This window comes from Octodon degus, unplaced genomic scaffold (genome assembly GCF_000260255.1).
Source record: "Octodon degus isolate 3935 unplaced genomic scaffold, OctDeg1.0 scaffold00136, whole genome shotgun sequence".
Lineage (NCBI taxonomy): Eukaryota > Metazoa > Chordata > Mammalia > Rodentia > Octodontidae > Octodon > Octodon degus.
Window position 1 is genome coordinate 6211401 of NW_004524712.1, and position 13650 is coordinate 6225050.

Sequence of the window (13650 nt, forward strand, 5' to 3'; positions counted from 1 at the left end):
GAAGAAGAAGAAGAAGAAAAGGAAGAGGAGAAAGAGAAAAGAGAAGAAGGAGGAGGAGAAGGAGAAGAATGGCTATTAGTGAAACTGTTGGAAGTTGTTGGGAAGCTGTTGGGAGATGTTAGTTCCTGATGAACTAAACGGTTCTCATAATCCGAGCTCAGGACTTTGTGGTCACTGAGCATGTCTTTTTGGTTCACTTTGGGGGAACTCTAGCCCTCACTTTAAGCTTCAGTTCCTGCTCCAGAGTGTAAGTTGGTGCACAGCTCAGTCTCCTGGAAAAGCCTGTCATGTCAGCTTTCCTGATGGGAACCTGGCTTTCCTCATCATCAGAGGAACATGGGATCTCATTTCACTGAGGATGGCTGTGGTACTTTTTGGGGGAGCTCTGGTTCTTACTTTGAGTGTTGCTTCCTGGCTCCAGTTTACATCCCTCAGCATACTAGCACAAATCTTTTATTCTGCTGGAAGAAACTTTCTAGCTTCAATCACTAAACTTTGGGCCTTCCAAATGCAGATCTGTGAAACAGACCTGCATGAGACACTGTAATGAGCTCTAGGTCTTCAGTTGTATACATGCAAGCCATTATCATAGGATGCAGGCCCTCAGCTGGATTATTTGTTCTTTATTATGTGGACCATTTTCCTGCACTCTTTTTGTATATAATTATTTGGTGACTATCTTAGTTACTCCTCTCTTATTGCTAGGACAAATACTGACACTCAAAATAAAAGAAGGAAAGGTTCATTTAGCTCACGGTTACTGGAGGTTTCAGTCATATTCAGCAGGGTCCAAGGCAGAGCAGCACAGAGCAGAGAGCAACCTTTCATGGCAAGGCAAAGAGCACAAGAAGCACAAGGAGGAGTAGCAGCAGCTCCAGCAGCTAGCTTCTCCCTCCTCCTTACACTGAAATGCAAATTACCTGCCCCAGGGCAGGTGCAGCATCCACACCCACAATAGTCAATCACAAACTCCAGGAGCCTCCCCAAGACTGCATGAGGCTTTGGGGTGGGGGGACAACTATACACAAATCATAACAGTGACTATTATAAAATAATCTCTAATTAAGTGTCCTGCATAGTATTGTCTCCCCTTGCAGAACTCAAAACCATAACAGCCTTAGTTCAATATAAGACAATGCCTTTACATCCATGGTTCACCAAGAAATCTCCAGAGGAAGAACTTAATTCCTTTGATCTCATAGATCAGTAAGGATGGCTCCACATAAATAGCACCATCGCCCCTCTTTAGACAGAATTATCTGTGGAAGATGCATCTTCCTGCCTCAGTAAAGATTTTCAGCGACCAGGGCCTTCAAGAGGAACTAGTAGTACGAGAAACAAGGGAGTGTAGGAGTCATTCTCTTTCTGCCATTTAATTCTAAACAGTACTTTATGGTTATTCTCACATCCATTTTCCTAACAGAGTTTTTAAAAAGTAACAAAAGAAGCAAGAGATCTCTGATGCTGTAGGAGAGATGCATGTTGGGTCTCCTAGCCTGACCTTCTTGTCCCCTCTACCACTCTCCCATCTCGTTACTCCCACCTCATAAATATGACTACATGCCATAAATATAGTTAAGATCAGAATGAATTCTGGAACAGTAATGCTTGGTTGAGGCCTCTTAAGATGACTCAGAACCTGTCAATCATTCCTATCAATCACACCCAGAGATTCTGGGCAATCGAGATGAGGTGCATATCCTTTAAATAGTTTTTCCTTGGATTTTTGTTATTGTTGCATTTTGTGCTCGATAGTTTATAGTGCTTTTCTGTTACCCCAGAATCCACTGTCTGTGCCTTATCTTATGGTGGCGTAGATTTGTCCTGAGCACAACTTCCCGTGATCTACAATAAATGTAGCTGCTTGCTACTTCCCACTAGGTATAAGCTGGCAATGCTTTCCCACCATGCACGAGAGCCTGGGCTGCTGTATTAGCACATTCCACGGCAACATCTGCAGGCATAGCTCCATCAACTCATGAAGGTGACCAGTGCTCCCATCTCACCAGCACACTGAACCGAAGGGAGAAACTCCGTGCCACAGGGGTCTGAGTAGAAGTGGAAGCCCCACCTATTCACTGCACTCACCCACTCATGGGTAGCTGGTGACAGCATTAGAAATCCTGCTCCTGAGGGGAAAAAATGTCCTCTGCTGGGGAGCTGTGGAAGGAGGAACCTTGCACTCCCAGCTCCAGCAGTTTGGGGTAGAATCTGCCTCCTTCAGCTGGGGGCACATCTTGTCTTAACAATCAGAGAGCATGCCTAAAGTTTTATAGATTTTTTTTTTTTGACCAGGGATTGAACTACATCCCCCGCCCAAGATTTTCTTGATTAGGTGTTTCTTCATTTGTTGGGTGCCCTTAGGTCATTTCCAGGAAGCTTCAAAACAAGTTTTTCTTTAGTAGTTTGCACAGCATTCACTGAAGCGCAAAGCAGTTGCTCCTCACGCTGCGGTATCAGATGTCCTTCCGTGGTGGCACACGCCTGTAATCCTGCTGCTGGGGAGGCTGAGACAGGAACAGTGCTAGGAGTCCAAGCTACACGGTGAGACCCTGTACCAAATAAGTAAAAGATTGAGAACAATTTTAAAAATCTCCTGGCTCACACTTTCTTCTTTTAAAATTATATTTTATTGGTACATTTTAGACACACATAATGATCATATTCATCGTGGAGAATCTGCCTGTGTATAACACGTTCTTCTCGCATCTCCCTTCACTCCCTTCGGCCACTCCTCTCCTCCCCGTTTACAAAGCATTGCTTCCGTGTTTTCCTTATTTATTTATTTTTTTACTTATTCCTTCTTTCCTTTTTCCCTTTCCTCTTCATGACTTCCTTCCCCTTTGAACATTTTCCTCCTATTTCACTATACCTGCTATCCACTTTGGTCCTTATTTATACTTTGGTTTCTCACAATAGAGAAAAGTGCAATATTTATACATTTGTCTGGTTTATTTCACTTAAGATTATGGACTCAACGTGTAACCATTTTCCTTGAAATGTCTTGAGCTTATCCTTCTTTCTGGTGGAGAACTACTCTGTTATATTAAAAAAAATACACATCTTTATCCATTTACCTGTTGATGGGCAGTTGGGCTGTTTCCAAGATTTGGCTATTACAAACTGCACCATTATAAACATAGGCATACATATATCATTGTAATATGATGCTTTTAATTCCTTTGGGAAGATATCCAGGAGATGAATGGCTGGGTCAAACAGAACCTCTGGTCCTACTTTTCTGAGAAATCTTTACACTGATTCCCACAGTGGTTGTACCAGTCTATACTTCCACCAACAGTGGAGAAGGGTTCCTTTTCCTCCACACCCTTACCAACATTTATTATTGGTTGTTTTCTTCATAGAAGCCATTCACTCTGGAGTAAGTATTGTTTTAATTTGCATCGCTTGAATGACTATGATGTTGAATGTTTTCTTACATATTTCTTTGCTGTTTATACTTCATTTGAGAAGTGCTTACTCATTGCATATGCCTGTTTTTGGATAGGGTATTTAAATTTGGGAACTCTGATAATTTTTAGTTCTTTATATGCTCCTTTTTTTTTTTTCTTTTCTTTATATGCTCTTGATAGTAATTTTTTTTCTGAAGAACAACTGGCAAACTTTTCTCCCACATTGAGAGTTATTTCTTTACTCTGTTAGTGATTTTCCTTGCTGTGCAAGGATTTTTTTTTTTTTTTTTTTTTTTTTTGTGGAACTGGGGATTGAGCTCAGGCCCTTGTGCTTGCCAGGGAAGTACTTATTCTACTGAGCCATCTCCTCATCCAAAAGATTTTAATGAGATGAGAGCACAGTTGTTGATTTTTTTGTTATAGTTCTAATGTGATCATTTGCTGTTGTTATTGTTGTTTTTTATAAACCCTGCCTACTCCAAAAGTTTTACCTGTTCTATTTTCCAAGCGATTTAATATTTCTGTTGTAATATTAAGATCTTTGACCCATTTCAACTTTGGCTTCAGGCATAGTAAAAGATATGGGCCCAATCTTAACCAGTGGAATGTGCAAAGCCAGTTTTTCCAGCATTACTTTAAGAGGCTGTTTCAATGAATGTATTTGGCAACTTTCTCAAAGATCAAGTGGCTGAGTATGTCTGGAGTTGTTTCTGCATCTTCTAATATGTTTCATTCAGCCTTGGATCTCTTTGTTTTCCAGTACCACACTTTTTTTTTCCTTTTAATGTATTTTTGTATGAGGTCTTACTATGTAGCTGAGACTCATAGAGATCCTCTTGTTTTCAGCCTTTCCAGAACTGGGACTACAGGTGTGCACCACCACCCCCAGTTTTAGTGGCCAGCTCAGAGTGCCTGGAGGTGGGGCCAGCAGAGCATGTTGTGCTGGGGATCAAACCCCTGTCCCTGCACTTGCCTAAGCAGGCACTTGTCCACTGAGCTATCTTGCTAGCATTTTTTTTTTAAATCACAGCAGCTTTATAGTATAATTTCAAGCCAGAGAATGTGACAACATTATTTTAAGTCTCTTTTTTTTCAAATGTATTCTAGGATTGTTTTCTGTGAGACATGCTGTTGAAATTTGGATCAGAATTGCATTAAATCCGTATAACAGCTTTGGAAGAATGGACATTATCACCACATTGGTTTATTCCTATGTAAGAGCAAGAGATATCTTTCCATTTTCTGATATTTCTTTGATTTCTTTTTTCAGAGTACTGTAGTTTTCAATATGGACTTCCATTACTTCCTTCATTAGATTGATTTCTAAGTATTCTATTTTATTGCATGCTATTGTGAAAGGTGTTGTTTTCCTAATTTCTCTCTTAGGAAATGTTTTATTCATGTAAGGGAAGGTTATTGATTTTTGAGTCTTTACTTTGTTTCCAACTATGGTACTGAATTTGCTTATTAAATCTAAAAGTCTTTTAGTGGAGTTTTTCAGGTCTTCTGTGTAGAATATCATGTCATGTGCAAATAAAGATAATGTAACTTCTCTTTCTACCCTATTTACTTTATTTCTTTCTCTTGTCTAATTCTTTTTTTTAAATTTTATTTATTTATTTATTTATTTATTTATGTGTGTGTGTGTGTGTGTGTGTGTGTGTGTGTGGCCAGCTCAGCCCACCAGGGGGCAGGGCTGGCTGGCATGTGGTGCTGGGGATTGAACCGCGGTCCCTGTGCTTTGCTAAGCTTGTTCTAAGTAGGTGCTTTAGACCACTGAGCCATCTCACCAGCCCTCTCTTGTCTAATTCTTTGGTTAAATTTTCCAGAAATATGTTTAATAAGAGTGAAGACAATGAAATCCTTGTGTTGTTCCTGAGTTTAGAGTGAAAGCTTTCAATTCTTCTCAATTTAGTAAGATGTTGGCTGTTGGTTTGTCCTAGATGGCTTTTATCAGATTACAGATAAAGTCCATATGTTCCAATTTTCTATAGTATTTTTCCATGAATGTGTGCTGGACTTTGTCAAAAGCTTTTTCTGCATGTATTGAAATGATCATATTGTTTTTGCATTTGGCTCTGTTAATATGGTGTATTATTTTTATTGATTTACATTTCTTTCTCCTTTTTTTTTTTTGTGGAACTGGGGATTGAACTCAGAGCCTTGCGCTTGCCAGGCAAGCACTTATCCTACTGAGCCATCTCCCTGGCCCCGATTTACATTTCTTGAACCATCTCTGCATCCATAGGATGAATTCTAGTTTGTCATGGTGTGTAATCTTCTTGATGATTTGCTATATTCATTTTACCAGTATCTTATTGAGGATTTCTGCATCTATATTCATTAGAGAGATTGGCTTATAGTTCTTTTTCTTAGTTGGGTTCTTCTTTGGTTTTGTTATCAGGGTAACATGAATGAGAGTATTACACTCAGTATGGGATAGATAGCCTGAATGCAACTTAGGGGAGACAGACTTGCTCTCTGTATCCAGTTGTTGCTGCTACTTTGTTTTTGCTCTTTGCCACTGCCATGAAAGGTTTCTCTCTGCCATGTGCCACTCTGACTTGGAGCCAGCTAAGTACGGACTGAAATCTCCAGTAACTGTGAGCTAAATATGCCTTTTTTTTCCCTAAGTTTGACTGTTTTTTTTGGGGGGGGGTACTGGGGATTGAACTCAGGCCCTTGCACTTGCCAGGCAAGCGCTTATTCTACTGAGCCATCTCCCTGGCCCTTGACTGTTGGATTTTTGTCTTAGCAATGAGAGAAGAGTAACTGAGACATCAAGGGTCCACTTATCCACTTCCACACTATTCTCTAGATCTCTCTCTCTCTCTCTCTCTCTCTCTCTCTCTCTCTCTCTCTGGAGATTGAACCCAGGGCCTTGTGCATATGAAGCAAGAACTCTACCACTGCCATGTCCTCATCCCTTACATTTCTGTTTAGATTAACTGGAAAAACTTCAGAAGATCATTTGCTATGTAACACACTCCCTTAGGGGTTACACTTTATACCTCACCCATCACAATCTCCTAGACTTGAGACTAGTTATGGGTCTAGAAGCAACAATGATTGATGAGAGGAGTCCTAAAGTCCATGGCAAGCAAATCTCATCACAGCCCAGATTGTGAAGAATATGTGGAACAGAATATTTAGGAGTAGATCCTTAAAAAATAAAAACAAGGGTAAGAAGAAGAATGCTTTGATATGCACAATTGTTGGAATGGACTTACTCAAGTTCTAAAATTTACTAGGTCGATTCAAGCATTTGAAAGAAACATTAGCCACTTCTTAATTTGGCCTGCTAAGGCTTGGATTCAGGAGTTTATAGTCAGTGATGTTGAATGCTGCCCTATTGCCTTCCTCTTCTACTGTATAGAATTGCATTGCGATGGCTAATTGCATATGAATCAGTTTGAAATTCTCATTCAGTAGCTTTGGACAATGTCTGAGATCTGTATTGCTAGCATTTCCCACAGGAGGCTATTGTGATTTTAAATGCCACCCTTCAACAGGAGCATTGTAAAGGAAAGTGTCTAAAATTCTAAGGAGAGAGAATGTTTGAATGGATCTGTTTTGTACGCTCCGTTAGTTCATGCCTTAATCATATGACCTTGGCAATTCAAAAGTACAGTTTCTCATTAAGGCATTAAGAAATGCATTGGTAACAAAACAAGTATGAAATATGAACTCTGGCTTTTTCACAACAGGTTTGTCATGAGAGCACAGGTGTAGTGAAAACCACCACTAAATCAAAGCCAACATGGAAAAGGAAAAGACTCACATTAATATCGTCATCATCGGACACCTGGACTCTGGCAAGTCCACCACCATGTGATCTGCAAATGCAGTGGCACCAACAAAAGTGCCATTGAAAAATTTGAGAAGGAGGCTGCTGAGGTGGGGAAGGGCTCCTTCAAGTATGCCTGGGTCTTGAGCAAGCTGAAAGCTGAGCGTGAATGTGAGCGTGGTCTCACCATTGACATCTCCCTGTGGAAATTTGAGACCGGCAAGTATTACGTGACCGTCATTGACGCCCCTGGACACAGAGACTCATCAAAAACATGATGACAGGCACATCTCAGGCTGACTGATTGTTGCTGCTGGTTGGTGAATTCAAACCTGGTATCTCCAAAATGGGCAGACCCGTGAGCACGCCCTTCTGGCTTACACACTGGGTGTGAAACAACTAATTGTTGGAGTTAACAAAATGGATTCCACAGAGCCACCATACAGCCAGAAGAAACACAACAAAATTGTTAAGGAAGTCAGCACCTACATTAAGAAAATCGGCTACAACCCTGACACAGTAGCTTTTGTGCCAATTTCTGGTTGGAATGGTGACAACATGCTGGAGCCAAGTGCTAAAATGCTTTGGTTCAAAGGATGGAAGGTCACTCATAAAGATAGCAATGCCAGCGGAACCACACTGCTTGAAGCTTTGGATTGCATCCTCCCACCCACTCGCCCAATTGACAAGCCTTTGGGGCTGCCCTTCCAGGATGTCTACAAAATTGGTGTCATTGGTACTATCCCTCTGGGCTGAGTAGAGACTGGTGTTCTCAAACCTGGCATGGTGGTCACCTTTGCTGCAGTCAGTGTCACAACTGAAGTCAAGTCTGTTGAAATGCACCATGAAGCTTTGAGTGAAGCTCTTACTGGGGACAATGTGGGCTTCAACGTCAAGAACATATCTGTCAAAGATGTCTGTGTGGCAATGATGCACGTGACAGCAAAAATGACTCATCAGTGGAAGCAGCTGGTTTCACTGCTTAGGTGATAATCCTGAACCATCCCAGCCAGATCAGTGCTGGCTATGCCCCTGTCCTGGACTATCACACAGCTCACATTGCTTGCAAATTTGCTGAGCTGAAAGAAAACATTGAATGCTGGTCCAGTAAGAAGCTGGAAGACAGGCCCACGTTTTTGAAATCTGGTGGTGCTGCCATTGTTGACGTGGTTCCAGGCATGCTCACGTGCGTCAAGAGCTTCCCCATCTACCTCTGGGTTGTTTCACTGTTCGTGATATGAGACAGTTTCTATGGGTGTCATCAAAGCTGTGGACAAGAATGCTGCTGGAGCTGGCAAGGTCACCAAGTCTGCCCAGAAAGCTCAGCAAGGCTAATGTTATCTCTAACACCTGCCACCCCAGCCTTAATCAGTGGCGGAAGACCAGTCTCAGAACTGTTTCTCCCAATTGGCCATTTAAGTTTAATAGTGAAAGACTGTTCAATGATAGCAATGTATTGTAAAAACTTCAGATGGAAAGGAAAATGTTTTGTGGACCATTGTGTGTGTGTGTGTGTGTGTGTGTGTGTGTGTGTGTGGCAGTTTTTAAGTTATTAGTTTTTAAAATCAATATGTTTTAATGGAAACAACTTGACCAAAAATTTGTCACAGAACTTTGAGACCCATCAAAACTAAGTTTAATGAGAAAAAAAAGGATACAAACTCTGAAAACTAAAGAGAAAAGCATGTAAAAAAGAAAATCTAAGGTCCGGGAAGATAGCTCAGTAGAATAAGTGCTTGCCTGGCAAGGGCCTAAATTCAATCCCTGGTTCTGCAAAAAAAAAAAAAAAAAAAAAAAAAAAAAAAAAAAAAAAAAAAAAAAAAAAAAAAAAAAAAAAAAAATCTAACTTAAAGGAAAGGCATTGTATGTTCATAGGTTAAAAGCCTTAACATTAAAATGACTGGGGGCCTGCCCCTTAGTTCAGTTCTTTAAGTGGCTGCTTCAACAAAGCAGTCAGGCTCAGGTTGCTGTGGTTCAATCCCCACAACTCAAGCCAACCAAACCTGCCCTGAAGGCATTCAGAGCAAAAAAAACCCCACATTATAATGACAATATAAGGGCCAGGGGCATGGCTCTGTGGAATAAGCACTACCCTGGCAAGTGCAAGGGCTTGAGTTCAATCCCCAGTTCTGCCAAAAAATAAAAATAAAAAAAGAAACAAAATTACAATACACCACAAATTAATCTATAGATTAAATGCAATCCCTATATAATATAAATTATATATGTGTATATATATGCATATATGTATTATTTAGTACAGGGTTCACTATTCAGCTGGGACTCAGTGATTCTCCTGTTTCAGCCTCCCCAGTCTGGGATTATAGGCATGTGTCACCATGCCCAGTCTCGGTGGTCAGCTCAGCACACCTGGGGGCAGGGCCAGCATGGCATATGGTGCCGGGGGTCGAACCCTGGTGCCTGCACTTGCCTAAGCAGGTGCTTAGTCCACTGAGCTAGCTCACCAGCCCCCAAGTGATATTTTTGTGGAAATTAATAAAGAAATCCCCTAAATCATATGTAGGTGATCTTATTTCAAAACTCAAAACAATCTCAATAAAGGAAGAACAAATTTGAGGGATGCACATTTTATTTGCTGAGCTATCTCCCCAGTCCCACACTTCTTGATTTTCAAAATTACTACAAAGTGGCTAACTAGAACCCCTAGCGTCAATCCGATTAGGGACTGCAGCAGCAGTGGTGGTGAAGGAAGTGAGTGACGGCAGGGCCCCTCCTGCCCGGAGACCAGTGGTGTGAGAGCGGGATGCTGACTGTGTGGATTTCAGCAGCCTTGGGCTGAGGTGGAACAGCAAGTGGGGGTCGGGACCCCCCACTGCGAAGAGACTGAAGTGGGGGTGAGCAGCCTTTGCACGTCTCCTCTGTTGCAGGAATGGTGAGACTGCCAACATCACTTCCACCTCTGCAACAGGCAGTGAGAGAGAAGAGACGTGCCTCAGGCCATCTCTGTCTGCACGCGTCTCTGCAACTGGGAGAGCGACACAGAGACAAACAGGGTAAGGAGACGCAAGTGCACCTCTGGGGGACACACAGAAGTTGCTGGCTGAGGACGGTGCCACAGCCACAGCTCCAGGCCAAGATGAGCCCTGCACCCTACTGCAGACTTGGTGCGGTTAGCCAGCACACATGCAGGCCCTCGCCGGACACGAACACAGAACCGTGGACACCAGAGGAGTACTTTTTCTTTTCATTGTTTCTTTGTTTCACTTTCCTTTTTCTGACTGGTTGATTTTTTGTTGGTGTTGGTGCTAGTTTTTTTTTTTTTTATGTTTTTATTTATATTGTTTGTTTTGTTTTGTTCATCTTTGTTCTCTTTGCCCAACTCCCTCTTGATTTATTGATATTTTCAAGTAAGTGCATTGTCTCCAGTCTTTCTGGTTAGCCTTAATATTTTTTTTCTTCCCCCTTCATTCTTTCCTTCCTGTCCTCTCCTCCTGCGCTTGTCCTCAAGGTTTTGGTGATCCTCCTTTCTCCTCCAGACTTTCTTCTAAAATATTTCTCTTCATGAATTTCTCTGCTTTGTCCTCTGTCTCTCTTCAATCCTCCCCACCCCACCATAAAAGGACTACAATCCTGGGAATATCAACACTGTGGGATGCTGGCATCCAGATACACATAGTGAGCAACCAGTAGAATTGGGAAGCCTGAAACAAGCTCTCGACCTTTGAGTAAGCTGAATTTTTGGCAGGACTTCTGTAGTGCAAATACCCCTCATTTTAATCCCAAATTCTGCCCATTTTTATGTTTTATTTTGAGATATGGTTTTGCTAAATTGCTAATTTGCCCAGGCTGGGTTCAAACTTGTCACCCTTCTGCCTCAGTCACTGAAATTCTAAGATTATGTGCATTATATATGGCTTGGCCAACTTGCTGAGAAACTCAGGATCAAACCAGAGAGATGACACAGCCCTGGGGAACTTGGGAAGGCTAACAGGCTGGGGGATACTGAGGGCCAAATCACCAGCCCTGTCTTGGAGTAAAACAGATACCTATTTAGGATTTTAGGAGGAAGTACAAAAAACAGATAACAGAATATTCTACAGTGCTTACACGTTTCTTGTCATACATTGCTAGGCAGAGTTTCTCTTATTCAAGCTAATTGGGGTTACGATCATATAACAAGGAGGTCCAGGCTACGGTGAGCAGGAAGAATAAATCATTGTCTGAGACTGAGCCAAGCTGTCCTTGAGGTGATAAGCCTTTGGAGAACTTGAATGCAAGCAAAGTGTGACCAGATGCACTCTGGTTGAGCCACACTTATTTACACCAGGCATTGGAATGCTAAGGCTCCTTAGGTTCTGCAATTCTCTGGGGGAACAGGCTGTGCTTCCCAGTTTCATCCTTGTATAATGTCAGAAATACAAATTTTAAGATTTCCTTTACATTTCAAATTGCTTCTATAAACTGATTTTTAAAAAAGATTATTTATTTATTTATTTGGTACAGGGTCTCCCTATGCAGGTTAGATTTATAGTGACCCACCCATCTCAGCCTCCCCAGTGTTCATGCCACTGTGCCCAGTTTCAGTGGCCTGCATGGTGCAGGGCCTGCATGGCATATGGTATCTGGTATCAAACCCAGGTCCTTGTGCCAGGTAGGTGCTTAGACCATGGAGCTATCTGCCCAGCCCTACAAATGGATTTTTAAAATGATAGCAAGACAATAAAATGGAAGAAAATATTTTTATCAAATTGTTTTGTGTTGTGATTTGTGTCTAGATGTCCCTTCTGCCAAAACCTCATGCACTTTTAGATGGAGCTTTTTTTTTTTTTTTTTTTTAGGTTATGAGCAGAATATATTTATTGCAAGAAAGAAAGCTCCTGTCCAAGAGAGGGACAGGAGGGGGGCCCAAGCGGGTAGTTCCCCATGGAGCGTTTTTGAGGTAGCCAGATCTAGAGTTTATGATCGATTCATGGTTCAGTGATAAAATTAAAAAGACGACAATATGCAGCGTATTAATTGTTGCAACTCTCCTACCAACCTGTTTTGAAGCTGTCTCATTGCATTTTTTTCTTGATAAAATTAATAAAAAAGAGAAGTACATGGTATTTCTTGTTCAAAAGAACTGCATAAAAAATGATAGAATTGGGCTGGAGAGATGGTTCAGTGGTCTAAAGCACCTACTTGAAACAAGCTTGGCAAAGCACAGGGACCGCGGTTCAATCCCCAGCACCACATGCCAGCCAGACCCGTCCCCTGGTGGGCTGAGCTGGCCACACACACACACACAATAAATAAATGTAATAAATAAAAATAAATAAATATTTAAAAAAAATGATAGAATTAAGAGTAAGGGGGTTAATGGTGGGTGATTGCTAGATCAATCCGCTGACTGGATTGGCACCACCCTGATCCCAAAAGTCTGGATAGGATAAAAGGAACAGAAAGAAAGAGGCTTGCTGGCCCTTTTGCTCCTGTTGCTTTTGAAGTCTTCCACTGGCGTGTGCTCTTGTCCTTCTGCAGTGTGCTACACTACCTTAGATCCAGTTGATTATGGACTAAAACCTATACAAACCAAGAGCTGAACAAACCTTTTTGAACTTTGGATGTTGGGTATTTTCTGTTAGCAATGAGGAAAAATAACTGAGACCTTCTGGAATAAGAAGGGTTCTATTAGTATGAAAATAATATTTATACAGTGCAAATACCCCTCATTTTAATTCCTCATTTTAACAGTTTGTGCCTTTCTTTACCTTAGGGAAAAAGTTAAGAGCTAAATTCAAAACCTTTTACAAGTAAATTTTAGGAGTAAGCCTTTTTGATCTCAGGCAAAGGAAAGTCTTTGTAGTTACAACATGGAAGGCACAAACCACAAAAGGAAAAGTATATAAATAGGATTTCACCAAATTTTGTGCTTTAAAAGAAACCACCAAAAAGTAAGAAGACAACCCACACTGCCAGGAAAGGTGGTAGGTGCCTATAATTCCAGCACTCTGAAGGGCTGAGCTAGAAGGGTTTTAAGCTCAGGACACATTGGGGCAGCTGGTTCGGAGAACATAGAACATATTTAAAAGAAAAAAAAAAGAAGACTAGGTATCACATTTAGCAATCAAAAAATAAAGTATATCCAGTTCAATTTAAACTTTAGATTAATAATAAATAATATTTAGTCTAGACATAGACCTTCTAAAAATGTTTTTGTTAATTAACTTTATTAGTGCATTTTTGTGTATTTGATACAGGGTCTCAGTACACAGACTGGACTTGTGATCTTCCTGTTTTCAGTCTTCCCAGCACCAGGATTACAGATATGCGCCACCATGCCCAGACTCTGTCACTGGCTCAGTGCACCTGGGGGAGGAGCTGGCATGGCATGCAGGACCGGGGATCGAACCCTGGTCCCTGAACTTGCCAAAGCCCGTGCTTAATCCATTGAGCTATCTTGCTGGCCCTATTAGTACATTTTAAGTATACAGCCATACATAATGATGA

The 13650-nt window shown here is 41.3% G+C and overlaps 1 long non-coding RNA gene across 1 annotated transcript in view; it reads right to left on the bottom strand.

Annotated features, from left to right (window-relative positions):
- LOC111812670 overlaps positions 1-9340 on the bottom strand; it is a 12946-nt gene extending 3606 nt beyond the window's left edge. Inside the window, exons 1-2 of the long non-coding RNA XR_002818108.1 lie at positions 9251-9340; positions 8142-8152 (exon numbers count right to left, since the gene is read on the bottom strand). This is a non-coding gene — a long non-coding RNA (uncharacterized LOC111812670). The remainder of the gene's footprint in view (positions 1-8141; positions 8153-9250) is intronic.
- Between the last annotated feature and the right edge of the window lie 4310 nt (positions 9341-13650).